General features: G+C 42.7%; 1 long non-coding RNA gene across 1 annotated transcript in view; it reads left to right on the top strand.

Moving 5' to 3' along the window:
- The window catches only part of LOC137532195 (uncharacterized), a 103842-nt gene extending 93269 nt beyond the window's left edge, over positions 1 to 10573 (top strand). Inside the window, exon 4 of the long non-coding RNA XR_011023880.1 lies at positions 10488 to 10573. This is a non-coding gene — a long non-coding RNA (uncharacterized lncRNA). The remainder of the gene's footprint in view (positions 1 to 10487) is intronic.
- The last annotated feature ends 9412 nt before the right edge of the window (positions 10574 to 19985 follow it).

Raw genomic sequence — 19985 nt, 5'->3', positions numbered from 1 at the left:
AACCTATACTGGGGGGCAGCTACCTAATCTAACCTATACTAGGGGGCACCGACCTAATCTAATTTATACTGGGGGCACCTACCTATCTAACCTATACTGGGGGCACTTACTTATCTAACCTGTATTGGGGGCACCTAGCTAGCCTATACAGGTGGCAACTAAACTGGCTACCTATATTGGAGGCACCTACCTAACTAACCTATACTGGGGGCACCTACCTATCTAACCTACGCTGGGGGCAACTATTCTGGCTACCTATATTAGAGGCACCCACCTAGCTAACCTGTACTGGGGGCACCTATCTATCTAACTTATACCGGCGGCGCCTGCCTATCTCACCTATACCGGGGGCAACTATACTGGCTTACCTATGCCTGACTACCTATACTGGGGGTACCTATAGCTGGCTATAGGGATTTTGATATGTGTGTGCATCCGTCGGGTGTTGTCGGGGGAGGGGGGGGGGGCTGTTGTTGCCGGGGGGGGGGCACATCCAGATTCCGCATCGGGGCCCAGAGGTTTGTAGCTACGCTACTGGCTGCAGTTTACATTTTCCCAGTGAAATTTGTTTTTGGCTCCGCCCACTTTTTGTAACCTGGACACACAGTCACTCAATGACCATGTTTGTAAGCTTTGGGTCCTTGGCATCAATAATTTGTATTTTCCTAGTGAAATGAAACACATCTGATTGGCGGTTTGTGGCTCTTTCCCAGGCATGGGCAAGCTTGGCCCTCCAGCTGTTAAGGAACTACAAATGCCACAATGCATTTGCCTTTATGAGTGTGACTGTGGCTGTCAGACTCCTGCAATGCATTGTGGGACTTGTAGTTCCTCAACAGCTGGAGGGCCAAGTTTGCCCATGCCTGCTCTATCCCCTTTTCTGAATTTGAACCCAAGTGACCCAATGACCAACTGTATCATGTTTGAGGCTTGTGCCATTAACAGTGCAAGAATGGCAGCAATTTTAATATTCCCCTTGAAAATTAACTGGTGAATTCTGATTGGCTTTTTTTAGGCTCCACCCACTTATCTGTATAATAATCTGTTTCATTAACAGTGCAAGAATGGCAGCAATGTAAATATTCCCCTTGAAAATCAAAAGATGAATTTTGATTGGCTGCTGTACGCTCCACCCACTTTCCTGAATATTAATCCTAGTCACCCAGTGGCCAACTGTGTCAAGTTTGAGAACCCTGCCAATAACAGAATGGCTGAAATCAATCTAACAAATATGATTGACTGTTTGTGCCTCCACCCCCTTTAGTGAATTTTGTCCCCAGTCACCCAATTACTGACTGTATCAGGTTTAAGGCCTCTGCCATTAACAGTGTAAGAATAGTAGCAATGTAAATATTCCCCATGAAAATCAATAGGTGAATTTTGATTGGCTGTTGTAGGCTCCACCCACATTTCTGAATAATAATCCCAGGCACCCAGTGGCCAATTGTGTCAAGTTTGGGAACCCTGCCATGTAAAAAATTAAGTTTCTGGCACCGCCCACTTTTTGTAACCTTGACATATAGTCACTCAATTACCAAGTTTATCAGCTTTGGGGTCCTTGGTATCAATACTTTGTATATCTGATTGGCTATTTGTGGCGCCACCCCTTTCTGAATTTGAACCCCAGTCACCCAGTAACCAACTGTACCAGGGTTGAGGCATCTGCTATTAACAGTATAAGAATAGTAGCAGTTTAAATATTCCCTTTGAAAGTCAAAAGTTGAATTTTTTGATTGGCTGTTGTAGGCTCCACCCACTTTCCAAAATCTTAATCTCATTCACCCAATGACCAACTGTGCAAAGTTTGACAACCCTGCCATTAACAGTGTAAGAATGGCTGCAGTTTATATTTTCCCAGTAAAATTTGTTTTTGGCTCCGCCCACTTTGTGTAACAGTTTATCCAGCAAAGAAATCTGATTGGCTGTTTGTGGCCCTGCCCCTTTAGTGAATTTGGACCCCAGTCACCCAATGACTGACTGCAGCAAGTCTGAAGCCTCTGCTATAAACAGTGTAAGAATGGCAGGAGTTTAAATATTCCCCTTTTAAATGCAATAGGTGAATTTTGATTGGCTGTTGTAGGCTCCACCTATTTTCTTGAATCTTAATCACATTCACCCAGTGACCAAGTGTGCCAAGTTTGAGAACCCTGCGATTAACAGTCTAAGAATGGCTGCAGTTTACATTTTCCCATTTAAAATGAATGGCTGAAATTTGATTGGCTGTTTTATGTTCCGCCCACTTTTCCTGGATTTGTAACCTCGGTCACCAAGTGACCAACTGTGCCAAGTGTGGGGACTCTGGCTTGATTACTGTGAGAATGGCAGCCTTTTACATTTTTTCCATTGACTTGAATGGGTGAAATCTGATTTGCTGTTTGTAGCTCCGCCCAGGTGTGCAGGGGGGCCGCGAGACCCCCAGAACCTATCATCCCAGGTAGTAGGGGATCTGTGTACCAAGTTTCGTTCAAATCGGTCCAGGCGTTTTCGCGTGATCGCGGCGCCGCACACACACACACACACACACACACACACACACACACACACACACACACACACACACACACACACACACACACACACACACACACACACACACACACACACACACACACACACACACACACACACACACACACACACACACACACACACACACACACAGTCCTTAAAGAGAACCTGTACTGAGTAAAAATATTTAAAATAAACACATGAGGTAACTTCAAATGAACATTACATAGTTACCTTGCCATCAGTTCCTTTCAGAAGCGCACCATTTTCTTCTGACAATAATCCCTTCCAGTTCTGACAATATTTTGTCAGATCTGAAATATATCAGTTGCTGTCAGTAAAATATCAGTTGCTGTCAGTTATAGCTGAGAGGAAAACTGATGTACCAGGTAAATGTCCATGTTTCCCTATGGCTCAAGTGGGCGATGTTACAGTTTAACTGTGTGCTGTCCAGAAAGCTGTTATGGGTAATGGCCAATTTCAAAATGGAGGACGGAAAATTCCCTTGATCACAGTGAACAAACAGGACGCGGGACAGGAGAAAGACACTGAGGAGTAGACTACATGGAAGGAAAGTATGACTTGTGTATGCTTATTTTGACTTTTAATTTTCAGTATAGGTTTTCTTTAAGTGGTTAAGCGTCCCTCTTTCTGATCTCAAAATGTCATGAGGTATGACAGAGAGGGCTGTGAAGGTTATAGTTACCCCACCATGCAATGTCCTTCTTGCCCTTTGTAAAGCACTGCAGAAAAAAAAGTGTGTGATTGCAATAAAAATAAATTATGATGTTTTCATTCTTAACAAAGATGGAATTTCACGTTAAATTCTTCTATATACAATATCTTCTCCTGACTGTTGGCAGCCAGGCTCCCCCCTCTGACCCCCACCTCCCGACTCCCCTGTATTTTTTTATCATTGTGACATGAAAGCCTAATACGTTCCTCGGAAAAAATGGGGAGCGTGTCTGAGTACCTATGGCTCTAATGAAATCCGTCATGTAAACAATATATTGTGATGTGAGAGAGGCATTTAGAGAAACGGTAAATGGAAGCGCGCAGCCTATTACCAATAATTGTATGGAAGGCAAACATCATTTATCTTGTTCTCTTTGTGATTCAGAATGCCACGTATTTACAGCGGTGACCCAGGCATTTATTATAGGTATAATGTATGCAAATACCGGGGAGCCGGTGCCGCCGTGTCAGCTCGGAAATGGCAACTGTCTGCCGGCATTAGACGTCAGTGTCATAAAACCCGGGCCGCCGCGCCGGAGTCTCGCCTCTCGCCGATATTGGAATTGACAGGTTAATCTCATTAAACATCACCAAATACGCATTATCTGCACAAACATGCAGTGTTCTGATTCAATGAACATCCAATAAAATTAGGAATTCTAAAGAGATGTTTACAAAGTAGAGAAGCTTTCACGTGTCTTATAGAGCAGTGTTTCTCAACATTTTATTGGTATGTACCCCTTTTAAAACCCTGTACTCACCAAGTACCCCCTAGCATAGTAAACATTATCACAAGTACCCCTTGACAAATATATATTTAATCATAGCACATTATAATTGGTTCTAAACAATTTCCAACTATTTACTATTGCTTTTAATTAGCTAAAACATTAATCTGGTGTTGTTTAAATAAGAATTATCATTTTCTAAAACTCTAAATGTATTATTCTTGGTTAAGAATATCAAGCCCGAGTACCCCTTGGAACCATCAGAAGTACCCCCTGGGGTACGCGTACCACACGTTGAGAACCTAGGTTATAGAGAGTTGTTTTCAAACAAGACTATATGTGACAGAACAGGATCATCCACAAGGCAACCAAGGCAAGTGCTGGGGCCTAGTGGATGTCACAGTGCCAGAATACCAGCTTCTCTAGCCAAGCCCATCTTCCACTTCAGCTTACAAAAAGGACCAAACAAGGCAGCCAAAGTTACTTTTTGCCTAGGGGCCCAGATACCCTGTAATTCTAATCCTTCTCTGACATGTGGTGTAGTGTTGCTTGGATTTCCCCCAATCAAGAATTTGAGTAAATCCGGCCATGGCAGAATCGAAATCCAGATACGCCTTGGTGATCATGATTAGTGATGGGCGAACACCTGGATGTTCGGGTTCGGGAAAGTTCGCCGAACATGGCCGAGATGTTCGGCATGTTCGGGCCGAACCTCGAACTTCCCGAACATCCTGCTTTTGGGGGCCCTATGGGGTCGCAGGCATAAAGGGGGAGCATGCCCCGATCGCGGGGGGGGGGGGTCGGAAATTCCCCCCACCCCCTCCGCTAGCGCTCCCCCCTCTGCCCGCTTCCCCATACAAAAGTTTAAGCAAAGTACCTGTAATAGTGGATGGCCTGGCAGTGGCACTGTGGAGTGAGGAGGAGGAGTCCGGAGAGTGACGCGTTGAGGGAGGCCGGGCAGCGGGCGGTTCAGCGGTAGTACCCTTGTGGTACTTCCGCCCTTTCTCTGACCTCACGCTCGCTGCCCGGCCTCCCTCAACGCGTCACTCTCCGGACTCCTCCTCCTCACTCCACAGTGCCACTGCCAGGCCATCCACTATTACAGGTACTTTGCTTAAACTTTTGTATGGGGAAGCGGGCAGAGGGGGGAGCGCTAGCAGAGGGGGTGGGGGGAATTTCCGACCCCCCCCCCCGCGATCGGGGCATGCTCCCCCCTTATGCCTGCGACCCCATAGGGGGGCCGTATTTGGCCGAACAGGGCCCTGTTCGGCCAAACAGGGGCCCTGTTCGGCCAGGTTCGGCCAGGAATTGAGCCGTTCGGGCGAACGCGAACAGTTCGGCCGAACACCACCAGGTGTTCGGCCGAACTCGAACATCACCCGAACAGGGTGATGTTCTGCAGAACCCCGAACAGTGGCGAACACTGTTCGCCCAACACTAATCATGATCTGGATTTAAATCTGAGCTCCGGATTTCAGCCGTGATTACATGTAGAATCCATGATCACGGCTGTGATCATGGATTTGACTTTAACATTAACCACTTAAGCCCTTGGTCATTTTTACCTTATGAATCCGAGCAATGTTCACCTCCCATTCATTAGCCTATAACTTTATCACTACTTATCACAATGAACTGATCTATATCTCGTTTTTTTCACCACCAATTAGGCTTTCTTTGGGGGGTACATTTTGCTAAGAGCCACTTTACTGTAAAAGCATTTTAACAGGAACAATAAGAAAGAAAACTGAAAAAAAATCATTATTTCTCAGTTTCTGGCCATTATAGTTTTAAAATAGTACATGCCTCCATAATTAAAACCCATGTATTGTATTTGCCCACTTGCCCCGGTTATTACACCATTTAAATTATGTCCCTATCACAATGTATGGCGACAATATTTTATATGGAAATAAAAGTGCATTTTTCCGTTTTGCATCCATCACTATTTACAAGCTTATAATAAAAAAAAAATATAGAAATATTTCATCATTACATAGATATTTGAAAAGTTTAGACCCTTATGTAAATATTTATGTGTGTGTTTTTTTATTGTATTGTTTTTTTTAATTATTAAACATTTTATGTGGGTATTTTTGGGAGGGTGGGATGTAAATAGTATATGTTTGGGGTACATATATATATATTTTTTTTTTTTACATTTAGATGTAGTTTTACTTTTTGGCCCCAAGATGGCAACCTTGAGTTTGTTTACATGATGTCACTCTAAGCATACAATGTATGCTTAGAGGGACATAGGAGCCAGAAAAAGCAAAGCTTCCGAGAGAAGCTGTTGCTTTTTCTGCAGGGGAGAGGAATCAGTAATCGGGCACCATGGCCCGATTCATTGATTCCTGGGCTATCGATCCGCAGACCGGGAGAGCGCGTGCACGTGTGCGATCGGCTGCAGGAGCGCACAGGAGCGCACATGTCCTCCTTGACGCAGGTCTACGTCAAGGAGGACAAAGTGGTTAATAGCAAAGCCCCCATACATGCTACAGTCACCAAAATTGCATGGATTATACAGGTGATCAGTGGCTACAAATTAAAAAAAAAAATAAAAAATACCTAATTGTTTTTAATAAAATCGATTTTAAAGTTTCAAATGAGAAAGTTATTCGTGATTATAAACCGCCAAAACCAGCTGATTTTACCAGTTAATAGCATAGCCCCTTTACTTGCTAGAAACACCAAATTTGCAGGATATGTTAAGTAGAACAGTGGGAACAAGGGGAAACATTTCTTCTTTCCAAAAAGACAGGTATAGTTTTTGAGAAAATCGATTTTAAAAATTCAAAGGAAGTTTTAAAGGAAAAAAAGTATACATGTAAATGTGGAAAATACATTAACTGTCATTTACTGCATTTAAATGTATACTATTTTCCTTTGAAACTTTCATATTGATTTTCTTTAAAAAAAACTTTAAGATCTTTTTGAAAAACAAAATGCCCCCTTGTTCCCACTGTTCTACTTAACATATCCTGTAAATTTGGTGGTTCTTGCATGTAAGGGGGCTCTACTATTAACCACTAATGTCGGCGGGCTTTGGCAGCTTTAATCACGGGTGTGATCACAAGTCCATCTCCAGACGCAGAGCACAGAATATTATCTTGTAGCTTAGTAATCAGAGTTCTCAAAATCCTGCATCAATACTGTGATTACATGTCAGGAAGCCTTAAAGGATACCCGAGGTGACATGTGACATGATGAGATAGACATGGGTATGTACAGTGCCTATCACACAAATAACTATGCTGTGTTCCTTTTTTCTTTCTCTGCCTGAAAAAATTAAATATCAGGTATGCAAGTGGCTGACTCAGTCCTGACTCAGACAGGAAGTGACTACAGTGTGACCCTCACTGAAAAGAAATTCCAACTATACAACACTTTCCTAGCAGAAAATGGCTTCTGAGAGCAGGAAAGAGATAAAAAGGGTCAATAGTTCATAGATTTTAGCTCTGGCATACTTCAATGAATGTGCCAGTTAAAACGTAAAAGGTCGATTCAAACATAAGATAAAACCGTGGAATAGCTTAAAAAGTCATTTTTAGGAGAAGGAAGTTATATACAATTGTTTATTTCATTAGTTTATTTTCACTTCGGGTGTCCTTTAAGTGAAAGTTGAAAAATAGCCAACATTTCCTCTCTGCTTCAACAGACATGCCACGACATAAGACATTTCAGTGACAAACATTTATAAAATGATGTTGAAAGAGTTAATAAACTTTTGCTTCAAAGTTTATCAGAACTGAAGTTTCTCCTAAAGACTTTTAATTGCTAATTGCTGTTGATAAGGATGAGAAAAATGCAGTTTTCCTTTGTAGACTGGTGTGACTATAGGTAGAAAGGAGGGAGTGCTCTGTACTAAAACAATTTTAAAATGATTTTGATGATATAAACCATCCAGGCACTGGCAGCTCTCAGCAATGTTGTACTCTGAGCTGGGTGGACTTGGGAATTTTCACACAGATGACATTTCTCCAAGACAAAATTCAATAAGACAACTGTATGGGCATGAGGGCTGGTTAACTAGTGATGAGCAGAAATTACTTTCATGTGTAATTACACATCGTAATACGCAATTACGCATCATAATAGTAATGCAAAATTTTGGGAGAATAGGGTAACTAATTTCGTAGTTAATTGTTTCCATTCGTAACTACGCATGAATTTACATGTAATTTAGTACCAACTTTGGCGGTGAATAGCAAAGCTCCCATACATGCTATTGCTACCAAAATTGCTATATATATTAAAGAGAATAGTAGGTACAAGTTATAAAAAGAATTGTTCAAAAAGACCTTGTAGTTTTTGAAAAAAAATCGATTTTAAAGGAGTCATCAGGGAAATTGTAATAAAATAAGTGCTACTTACCGGGGGCTTCCTCCAGCCACAAGCTCCCAGCATGTCCCTCGCCGCAGCTCTCCCCGCAGCTGTTCACCGCTGCTCCGTCCCGGTCCCCGGCGATGACGTCCGGGTGACCTCCAGGTCGGCCTGTACTGCGCCTGCGCGAGCGGCGCTGTCAATCTCAGCCACGTGGGATGGAGCGGACTGTGCAGGTGGTAGTAGTTTTGCGCCTGCGCAATCCGCTCCAGTCCACGTGATGGTGATTGACAGCGTCGCTCGCGCAGGCGCAGTACAGACCGACCTGGAGGTCGCCCTGACGTCATCGCCGGGGACCGGGACGGAGCTGCAGCGAACAGCTGCGGGGAGAGCTGCGGCGAGGGACATGCTGGGAGCTTGTGGCTGGAGGAAGCCCCCGGTAAGTTATTTTATTACAATTTCCCTGATGACTCCTTTAAATATACAAAAAAATGGTTTTGAAACTCATTTTTCTGGGTTTAAAAAACACTTTACTTTGCATTTTTAAAATCGATTTTCTCAAAAACTACAAGGTATTTTTGAAAAATTATTTTTTGACGTGTACCCACTATTCTCTTTAATATGTGTAACACTTTTGGTAGCAATAGCGTGTATGAGGGCTTAGCAAATCACAGCCAAAATCGGCACAAAATGTTGTCATAAAATACACGTAAATTCATGCGTAATTACAAAATATTATACAATGTTAATTAAATTACGAATTTGTTATTATGTATTGGCGTGATTGCGTAAATACGCGTAAATTCATAGTGCTCACAAGCTTTTGCAAATCGCCAACGACCGACAAAGCACTAGTGCAGCTTCACCCTATTACCCTATAAATAGCTATTTCCCACAATGCAATGAGGTTCACAGACAGGAAACTGCCAGGACCATGGTCCTCACAGTTTCCTGTGGGAGGGGTTTTTACCACAATATCAGCCATATAGAGCCCCCTGATGGTCCATTTGTGAAAAAGAATAGATTTATCATTTAAAAGAGGGTATCAGCTACTGATTGGGATGAAGTTCAATTCTTGGTCATGGTTTCTCTTAAGGCCTCTTACAGAGTAAGACGTTGCATTTGATGCGACGTTAAGGTCGCATAACGTGCCCCTAATGCAACGCATTGAAATATTATAACTTGGACGTTATTTAGCCCTGCGTTTGGTGCGCCGTTTTCGTCGCACAGTGATAGAACGAAAACGAGGCATGCGTTAAAAAAAAAACATTACTGAGCATGTGCAATCTAACGCAGCTAAAAACGTGTATAACGCATAGCATGCAGCACTTTAATTTAACGTGCAGCGTTAGACACCAACGCAACGTCTGCACTGTGAACAGCCCATTGATTTTTCATTGCTGTAAGTTATTGTGCATTACATGTTGTTGTAACGTACGATTTTAACGTTGCACTGTGAAAGAGGCCTTAAAGTAAAATGTGGATTCCATTGACTTTTTACGTGTGGCAAGCAAAAAGAAAAAAAATGAATAAAAATCCCCTGAATGCGCCTTTATAAATAGACTGAGTAGTTGTTGAATAGATGAGTGAGTGGATTACCTGCTGGGCTGATGGATCATTTAATCCAAAACAATTTGCCTTCAGCTTGATCCGCTCAGGACTATCCTAGATATCGCTGATTAGTCCAGGAGACGTTACTGTCTCTGCATACAAACTACAATAGAGATTATTCCTATCACTGTAATAGGAGAATTATGTTAAAGAATAACAAAAAAATGATTTATATAATCTGTAGTGTGTGACACACCAACTTACCAGCCATGCCTATAGACCGCTCAGCATGTGCATGTTATATATATATATTATAACCCGCCAGGCTCTATTCAGTACATAGGCTTTGATTTTTCTTTGCAGCTTACCTATTCAATAGTATTGATTGCGGCAATGCAGAGTCGTTTAAAAGCCATGTTGTCCCGGAATGTGAAATTATTAATACACACACACAATATCGGGGAAGGGGGGATAACAAGAATTCAATGCACGCAAATAAGAAAGAATCTCAATTATCCAGGGAAAATTGCAGCGAGTGTGGGGGCAGCAGCTGCAGAGCCAGTATTCTGTTTTCGCTGAGAAGAAACAGAAAAAAACATACCTTTTATGTGTTTTTTTTTTTTTTTTTTTTTTTTTTAACAGACACAAGTTTTCTTTGACGTGTGGAAAGATCTCAATGGGAACAGAGAAGCACTTAAGGAATGTCTCAGAGCAACTATAGAAAAAACTACTTTCATTTTAATTATGTACATTAAGAGAAAAAAAAAGGAATAATAAAAAAGAAAACTCCCTGCAATCTTTCTTTACATTGACTAGCCACATGTAGTTACTGCAAAAAGTTTTGGCAGAGACACAAAAGTTTGAAAAATCTACAGCTTTGGTTTTTGTGGTGGAAATTCTCATTGTGTGTAGAGTTATATCGGGGGGCGTAACTAGTGGGGAGGAGTCCCTGTGACTGTAGGGGGCTCAGAGCTGTAAGGGGGCCTCCAACTACTATTTTACTCCAACTGATAAATGGGTCCATCCTTCAGATCAGGTGTTTTTGTGGCTACACTATGGGTTATGGGTGTGAATATCATGATGGCCATACTTGTTTTATTACCCTTGTGAGATGGGCCTGTCAAAAACCTGAGCGGTTTTTGCCTTTTTCATGATTGCTAACTCAGTAAAGGACCAGCCCTTAAAGCGTTGCTATCATATAAATCCGGCATAGCGGGGTCTGAACCCTCTATAACAGTAATTATAGATTGACGGTGTACCTTGAAATGAATCAGAGCACTCAGTATATGATTTTATATAAAAAATTGTATTTGCTTATCATGCAGCATATATACAAAATTATGAACAGTTCCAAGTAGTGTTTCCTTCTAACGGTATCCCACCTCATCAAGGCTTTATAGCCAAGAGATCATCAATCTTCTAAGTACATTCAAAAAACAATATAACGGTTGTGTTATGTAGAATAAGATCAAAGTAGTCTCATCTGTATCATTAGCTGTGTATGTAGTAGCTGTGTAAAACTTGTAGTAATTTTCTTAAAGAAATAGCATAAAAAATAACTTCTAAAAAGACTTCTTGCTAACATCTTAACAGAACTTAATGGTGAAAAATTAATAAAGTAAATCACCAGAATATTAAGCATATTACCCCTTCTCTGTAATCTCTTCAGCATCTAGAACCACGTGTGGGAAGGTAGCTTCTGCCTCATGTGTCTTCTCAGGAGATTGGTAGGCTTATGCAGATTATGAGCTTTCAGCTCCTACTTTTATAGTGATTGGATGCAAAATGGCTGCCTCATCTGGAATTTCCCTGAATCCCATGTTTTGATTGGCTAAAGCTTCCATGCGTCAATGTTTTATCATGTTTTCAATACCTAAATCATAATATTATTGTTTATAAATTCTGATTCATGATGATTCTTGATGGACATCACTAGCCATCTTGTCTGCTGGTTGACCTATTTGACCCAGACATTGAACTTCCAAACAGTAAACGATGTCATTTATGATGCATTTCTGATAATGTGTCCTTTTGCTAATTAGTTTGGATTGTGTCTGTTCTTTCTCAGACATAAGATTGGTCAGGTTGACACTGTAACCAGTCCTGTGAGAGTCTTCAGCAATTTAAAGCTTATTGAAACATACAGGACTTCTAATATACTTATTTAAATATAAAGCTTATTATATAATTCTTCTTAAAACAATTAATCACATAAGATATAATTGCATATTAAAATGCAATAATATAAAAATCATGTTCTATATATTTGCCTTTCTTATGAATAAATATAATAACTTCAACCGGCATATGTCAGCATTTCATCATCTTTAACTAATTGGTAAAACCCCTTCTTTTTGTTTTATATTTTGTTGAGGCCTGTTCTCAAAACATCATGTGTTGTCAGCTATCAGTGTTCAGCTAGCTGAGACAGCCTTATAACAAGAACACGTCAACAATCCTCCAGAACCAAAACAATCCCATGAAAATGTTTCACTGGCCCAAAGCATCACTGGCAGAATTCAGCATTTAACTGTATTTCAAAATATTAATATGTATTATGTGTAATTGTAGGTTTTAACAATAATTATTTATTTCTTTAGAAGGACTGTATTGATTATTCATATTTAGATTAATAATATTTATATGTAATAACTGAGCAAAATGTATATATATGTCTGCTGCAGTAATGTGAGTTTAAACTTGTTTTCTGTCTTCCACATACTGTGCTGTGTAACCTTGACATTTGAAAGATTCTTGTAACAGACAAAAATGTTTTGGCTTCTGTAACCAAAATAATATAATAATTATGAGTTCCACTGTCTGGAATATGCTGAGATGTCACAGAGCAATATTTTAAAAAAAGTCCTCTAACTTTACAGTTTGCAATGAAATTTTGCAATGAACATTAAAACTTAAAACATACACATATGACAGCTTTTCCTGCATAATTAAAACCGCTAGAATTCTGACATCCACCCAGGCTGTGAGGGTCACAAGGGGTTGGCAAGTGAAAGGCTGTAAATGTTTGGGGGCCCCATTAAAGCTTTGATGGAGGGGCCCCATGATTTAGAGTTATGTCCCTGGAGGGATTTCATGCTAGGGGAGCTCGTTTGGATTTTGCGGTATTTAAATTTCTGCATTTCCGATCAGAAATCCGTACTTCGAATCGGAACTCGGATATCAAAAAATGGGACTCAGAAATTGGATTTTTGCACAAATACTGCATTACCACAAATAGATACTTTTGGCCCAATCACAGAACTCGGAAGCATTGGACCAATCAGAGTATGGAGAGTCCACTCGGAACTATTTGGCCAATCAGAGGATGCAAAAAGTGACCCAAAAAACCCACTACTTCAAAATTGGAACTCTGCAAAGGATTGGAAATCCGCTGAATAAGTAATTGGCAATTTGGCATTGTTGGAAATTGAAATTTCAGCGGAATTAGAAAGTTAACTTTCTAAAAATAATATTTAAAAAATGTACAGTTTTTTTTTTTTTTTTTGGGCAATGGCACAATTGATCAGTGAAGGTGTGAATGAGACTCAGAGATTTCTGGAAATGTCACAAAGGCTCTGCTGCTCAAGGAGGTAGCTGGACATGGAAGTTGGGTTACTGCACATAGGAGAGAAGACTGCAGATGGGAAAGTAGCTGCTGTACATGGATGTACTTACCAACCAACCTATCTGTGTATGTATGAGATATGGGATACTCATTTGGGTTTCAATATCACTTATATGCAGACGATACACAACTGTACCTCTTGTCCCCAGACCTTAACACCCCTCTCACACGTGTTCCTGACTGCTTATCTGCTATATCCTCTTTCATGACCTCTCGCCTCATAAAACTTAATATGAGTAAAACAAGTAATCGTCATTCCACCATCTCTGTCCCCAGGGAGCTCCACTTAGTGCGTTTTACTCCCTTTTCCAGGCCCTGCTGGAATTCAGGCATTAAAAATGTAATAAACATACAGAATGGTATAAGTATAAATCACTAGAAAGGTCCAGGGACTCCACATTGATGTAACAAATTGCCCTAGAATGTGAGCCCAGCAGTCAGAAAGATCACAGTAATTTCTTCCACTCCTACTGTCCTGGTGACCATGATGCCTCACTGATCATTTGTATGTAATTCTAAATCCAAGCACAGTCCTTTGGAGGCTACACCTTAAACTGGCAGAAGTGATGCTAAAAGCTTTTTCAAAAATCTAGCATTGTTCGCTAAATCCAGAAAACCGGTGGGTGCTAGGGTTGTAGAGATGAATCTCGAGAGACTGAACGACAAGGAGGTAAAAATACCCTGGACTGTAACCACCCTGCAGCAATATAAAGACAATCATACCATAGGCAGCAAGAGGTTTCAGGATGTATGCAAAGCCATTCGAGTACCAAGACGACGATGAATTTGTCAAAATGTCAAAAAGTAGAAAACAGCGTACATGGAATATGCAACTAGGCTGTAAAATATCATCCTGGAACATTTCAAACAAGAACCCATCAAGATGTTTAAGGAGCTCAGTACAATTAAGTTCCAGCAGCAAGATTTTGCTGACCATACACAGTATTCAAAAACACTTAAGAGAATCGACTGTAAACGAACCATCGTCCTATTAAAGAACGCAAGCTTCAAAATAGAGACATGTCTACATAGATTGTTACTTATTACCATTTAAGTGTCAACGTCTGACTATGTTCCTGTTGCTTCCCCCCCATACCCCTCCCGACTACCCCATCTCCTTCCCTCCCTTTTCCCTCCTCCCCACCCTACGTACCTCCCTTCCTTCCTTCCACTCCTTCACTCTTGCTAATATAGCCATTTGATGGTATAAACAGTGGGGTTACACCAATCCAGGTCATTTGCCTCCCCCTCAGCCCCTCCAGATAAATATGATGCCAATGCATCATTTTAACCCAGTCTGTTCCCATCCAGTCCCCACTTTTGCCACTTTTGATTAATGTGGTGTATTGCATAAAGTATCACATAATTTTGCATTTATAAATCTTTATAGATTTTTCTACGTATGCACGATTCGCACTTCTCTATGTGCACTATGCATAATATGCAGTCACTGTAGCACACTATGCCACTTAGAGTGGCGTCTACTGCTCCAGTTCCTGCTCTAATTTAAATGCACTATATGTATTTTTCCCTCACCAGTCATATTTTATTTGGCCACTAGATGGCTTCTAACCCCCACTGGCATCCAATGTATGCAATAGCATTTTGCAGCCATCTAATAAGTTTGGTATGCAAAAGATGCCATAAGAGGGAGGTGAGGCTACTACCAGGAAGTCTTAGTGGAAGACATATGTATTCAACTGTGCTACTTGCTGCTCTTAAAGGAAGTAGGCGGATTTTGCAGGCGTGGACACGCCAAATGCCATCCTTAGAGCCCATTTAAACCTGGATAGTGGGAGTTTGCCCTCCATCCTCCGTAGAAGCACAGTGAGAAATGGCTGTCAGGCAAGCAGTGCCTAGCACCCACCGTCACCACCACCACACCTCTGAGTACCGGTATATCCATGTATGCTGCACTACTGTCTTGTATTTATGCATTCGGACTGTGCCTCACTTTTTGAAGAATAAATGTACGTTGCAGTGCCGATCATTCCTTCTTCTCCTCCTTCCACTGTTCCGAACAAGGAATCAATCAAATATAAAACCCAGCATTGTGCCGACCGCTCAAAGAGAAGCCGGCACTTCCCCAGATATGGCTACGACGAAGAAGAATGGCGGACCTGAAGGGAGACTAAGCTTCCACCAATTGGGGGCACTCTCACACTGAGAGGAAAGCGCGCAGAAAAAAAAACCCCAGCACAGCAAGAAAATAGCCGGGAGCACAACGCACCACCACACGCGGCGCATAAAGACAGCATCTACGCCACTGCATCATTAATTAACCACCCTGGCGTTCTGATTAAATCGCCAGGGTGGCTGCGGGAGGGTTTTTTTTAAATAAAAAAAAAACTATTTCATGCAGCCAACTGAAAGTTGGCTGCATGAAAGCCCACTAGAGGGCGCTCCGGAGGCGTTCTTCCGATCGCCTCCGGCGCCCAGAATAAACAAGGAAGGCCGCAATGAGCGGCCTTCCTTGTTTTGCTTACATCATCGCCATAGCGACGAGCGGAGTGACGTCATGGACGTCAGCCGACGTCCTGACGTCTGCCGCCTCCGATCCAGCCCTTAGCGCTGGCCGGAACTTTTTGTTCCGGCTACGCTGGGCTCAGGCGGCTGGGGGGACCCTCTTTCGCCGCTGCTCGCGGCGGCGATCGGGCAGCACACGCGGCTGGCAAAGTGCCGGCTGCGTGTGCTGCTCTTTATTTCATGAAAATCGGCCCAGCAGGGCCTGAGCGGCAGCCTCCGGCGGTGATGGACGAGCTGAGCTCGTCCATACCGCCCAGCTGGTTAAGGCTCATTGGCCAGTCATTGGGTAAACTATCAGAAATTCATTGTGGAGGCCCACTTTAGCTATGTAAAATGCACAGAATAATGTAAAATAGGACTGTCAGAATGCAGACAGAGGAACATGTGCTGCACTCCTGGCAGATGTCATTGTCACGTACCAAGTTCATAGGGTGGAATTGTGCTGAATCTGTTCTGCAAAAACAGATCTGAGAAGAAAATAGGCTAATTTGTATTAAGAGTTTGAGTGCAAGCTCCTTTTACGGCATGGTAAGTTAATCTTGTACGCAGGTGGAATCTTTATTGAGAACACACAGGGAAACCTCAGGTCTGCGGCAACTAGTAAGAGAGGTTTGACTTGTGCATCAGCATGGGATATCAGCAACACAGCAAGAACATCTCAAAAATCAAAACTGCCCCAGCTTGTATGGGGGTGCAGGCTGCATCTGAAGGAGTTAACTTACCTATGCCCCACCTCTTGCCAAGGCAATGTACGTTGCTCTCCATCTTTACAACACTTCCACCTTTACAGCGGCAAGAGGCAGCAACATGGGTAAGTTAACCCTCTTGACCACACCTTGAGACGAAGGAGGGGCACACTACTCTGGTAAGCTTTTAACCTAGCATCATAAAATTTGTAGATGGTGATGTCTTCTAGACTTGAATGTGTAGGATATAAATGTGCCTCTGAAGAAGCAGATTTTGGCTGCGAAACGTGTCAAGCATAGTGATTATTGTGATTTGCTAATTACAATTACTCAGCATTTCACATACATTTTCACAATTATGATCAACAGTTGGTAACGATTTGAGCATTACATTGATTTTGTGTAGTCCATTCGTAATTTTGCATAATTTCTTGCTGATATTAGCGGTTAAAATCAAAGGCCCCATACACACTTTTGTCACCTAAATTACTACGTATGTTAAGGAGAATAGCGGGTACAAGTCAAAAGAATAATTTTTCAAAAATATCTTATAGTTTTCAAGAAAATCAATTTTAAAAATGCAAAGGAAAATGGTTTTAAATTTACAGCTTAAAAACCTTTTTTTCTTTGCATATTTAAAATAGATTTTCTAAAAAAAAAAACTACTTTTTGAAAAAAAAAAAAAAAAAAAATGTGTCTCGTTCCCACTCTATTCTCCTTAAAGTGAACCTCCGGACTAAAAATCTACTCAGCAGCACTGAAAAGGTTTGGTGTTTCTTTAACAGTTTCACAGCGTCAGAACTTTGTTTTTCTTACCAAAGCATCATTTTTAGCTGCATTTTTATCTAAGCTCCACCCATCAAAGAAAAAAAGCCCAGGCGTTTTTCCCCTGATGCTGTGCAGAGCATGATGGGATTTCCTATTTTGTTATTCACGTTGCCTAGCAACTGGGAGAGGTGCTCAAGACACAGGACAGTTGGAACTGTGTCTCATGCTCCCTGTCACCTCCTTTCAACCAAAAAGATGGCTGCCCCCATGAAATCACAAACATTTGCCTGTTCTTTTAAAACAGGGTGGGTAAGAGATTATATTACCTATCTATTTTAATTAACATAACTAATGTAACTTAATGGCAGTATGTTTGTTTAGGCTGGAGTTCCTCTTTAAAACACATAGCAATTTTCTTGATGATAGCATGCAGGGGGCTTTGCTATTAACTGATAAAGTTGGCACACAAAAAAAAAAAAAAATTACACAAAATTGTGATATTACAGTTCCTGATTATGTTTACTAATGGGATTATTATTATAACTCTTCACAAAATTTTGCATCATGATTTTGCATCGTAATTGCGAATTACAATACGAAATTACGGTTATGCGAAATTTCAGCACATCACTAGTCAAGCTATCAGTGAACTCACTGGACTTGGAGCTGCATGTCATTGTTGTATAAAACCTGAAGAAATTTGTTAACAAATAAAAACTGTTCAGGGGCAAACTCAGGTTTTTTAAGGGGGGGATTCCTGAAAGTTCTCCCTCAGCCACGCACAATACAGAATAATAATATGGTAGGAAATCATGCCGGGTACACAGAATGTAATTTCCCGACGGGCCGAGAAAGGGATCGATCAGGAGCAGTTTGGATACAGATAATAATGAGGACAGCCAACACTGGTAATAAAGGGGACAGTGAAGCATCACACAGCAGGGCATAGGGCTGTGCTCATACCTGACTCTGTTAAGTTCTCCAGAGCTACTCCATGCTCTGTACACACGCTGCTGCTCCATGCTCTGTACACACGCTGCTGCTCCATGCTCTGTACACATGCTGCTGCTCCATGCTCTGTACACACGCTGCTGCTCCATGCTCTGTACACACACTGCTGTTCCATGCCCTGTACACTTGCTGCTGCTCCATGCTCTGTACACACATTGCTGCTCCATGCTCTGTACACATGCTGCTGCTCTATGCTCTGTACACACGCTGCTGCTCCATGCTCTGTACACACGCTGCTGCTCCATGCTCTGTGCACACACTGCTGATCCATGCTCTGTACACACGCTGCTGCTCCATGCTCTGTACACACGCTACTGCTCCATGCTCTGTACACACGCTGCTGCTCCATGCTCTGTGCACACACTGCTGCTCCATGCTCTGTGCACACACTGCTGCTCCATGCTCTATACACACAATGCTGCTCCATGCTCGGTACATACACTGCTGCTCCATGCTCTGTACACATACTTCTGCTTCATGCTTTGTACACATGCTGCTGCTCCATGCTCTGTACACACGCTGCTGCTCCATGCTCTGTGCACACACTGCTGCTCCATGCTCTGTGCACACACTGCTGCTCCATGCTCTCTACACATGCTGCTGCTCCATGCTCTATACACACAATGCTGCTCCATGCTCGGTACACACACTGCTGCTCCATGCTCTGTACACATACTGCTGCTTCATGCTCTGTACACAGGGGCGCCTTAAGGCATAGGCAGGACAAGCCTTGGCCTGAGGCGGCATGCTGGGGAAGGCGCTGCAGCGGGACCGAGGCCACCCGCCGCTACTACTGTGCACTGCAGAACAACTTATTATATTTATTTATTCTCCGGCTGGCACCATCTCCGGTGCCTGAGCCATCAGCAAGCCCCCATTGCCGCCTCTACACACGCCCCCTCCTACCGCTCCTGGCCAATAGAAGCAGTGTTCAACACTGCTCTTCCCACTCCTCCTCCTTTAGTCCGGCCCCTTCTCCAAAGCAGCAGCCGCATGGTACAATGTTTACCAAGTGCGGTGCTGCCTCTAACTCCGCCCCCTGCCAGTCAACCAGGAGTCACCAGAGCGTTTGGGCTCCTGCTGCCCAGACCGTGCCCCGTCCTGCCCTTTGGCCCTGCGTGGCACACTGGCAGCTTCCCCCAGACATGTGGCTGTGTCTCCCTCCCCACGCACAGACACTATTCCAGTCGGCAGAAGGACCACCAGGAAAGCCTCAGGAGTGTGTGTCTGCTGTGACTCAGGCACTGCCAGAAAGCCAGCCTCAGCGCAGCCTCGCAGGAGAGAGAAAGTTAGTGGGACCGGATGGAGGGAGTGTTCTGAACACAGGCACAGCAGAGCAGCCAGCGTCATCTGACCTGGAGTGGAGCTGCATGGAGAGCCTGTGAGTACAGAGGACTGGCAGTAACACGTGTGTGAGGCAGGCCTTGTTCACATCTTCAGACACACACAGCGCTAGTGACCCCCCTCCCAACCCCCTCTCCTTCCCACCCCTCCCAACCCCCTTTCCATCCCACCCCTCCCAAC

Source organism: Hyperolius riggenbachi, chromosome 9, assembly GCF_040937935.1.
Source record: "Hyperolius riggenbachi isolate aHypRig1 chromosome 9, aHypRig1.pri, whole genome shotgun sequence".
Classification (NCBI taxonomy): Eukaryota; Metazoa; Chordata; class Amphibia; order Anura; family Hyperoliidae; genus Hyperolius; species Hyperolius riggenbachi.
Note: the sequence above shows the minus strand (reverse complement) of the source record. Positions and strands in the feature narration are given on the sequence as shown.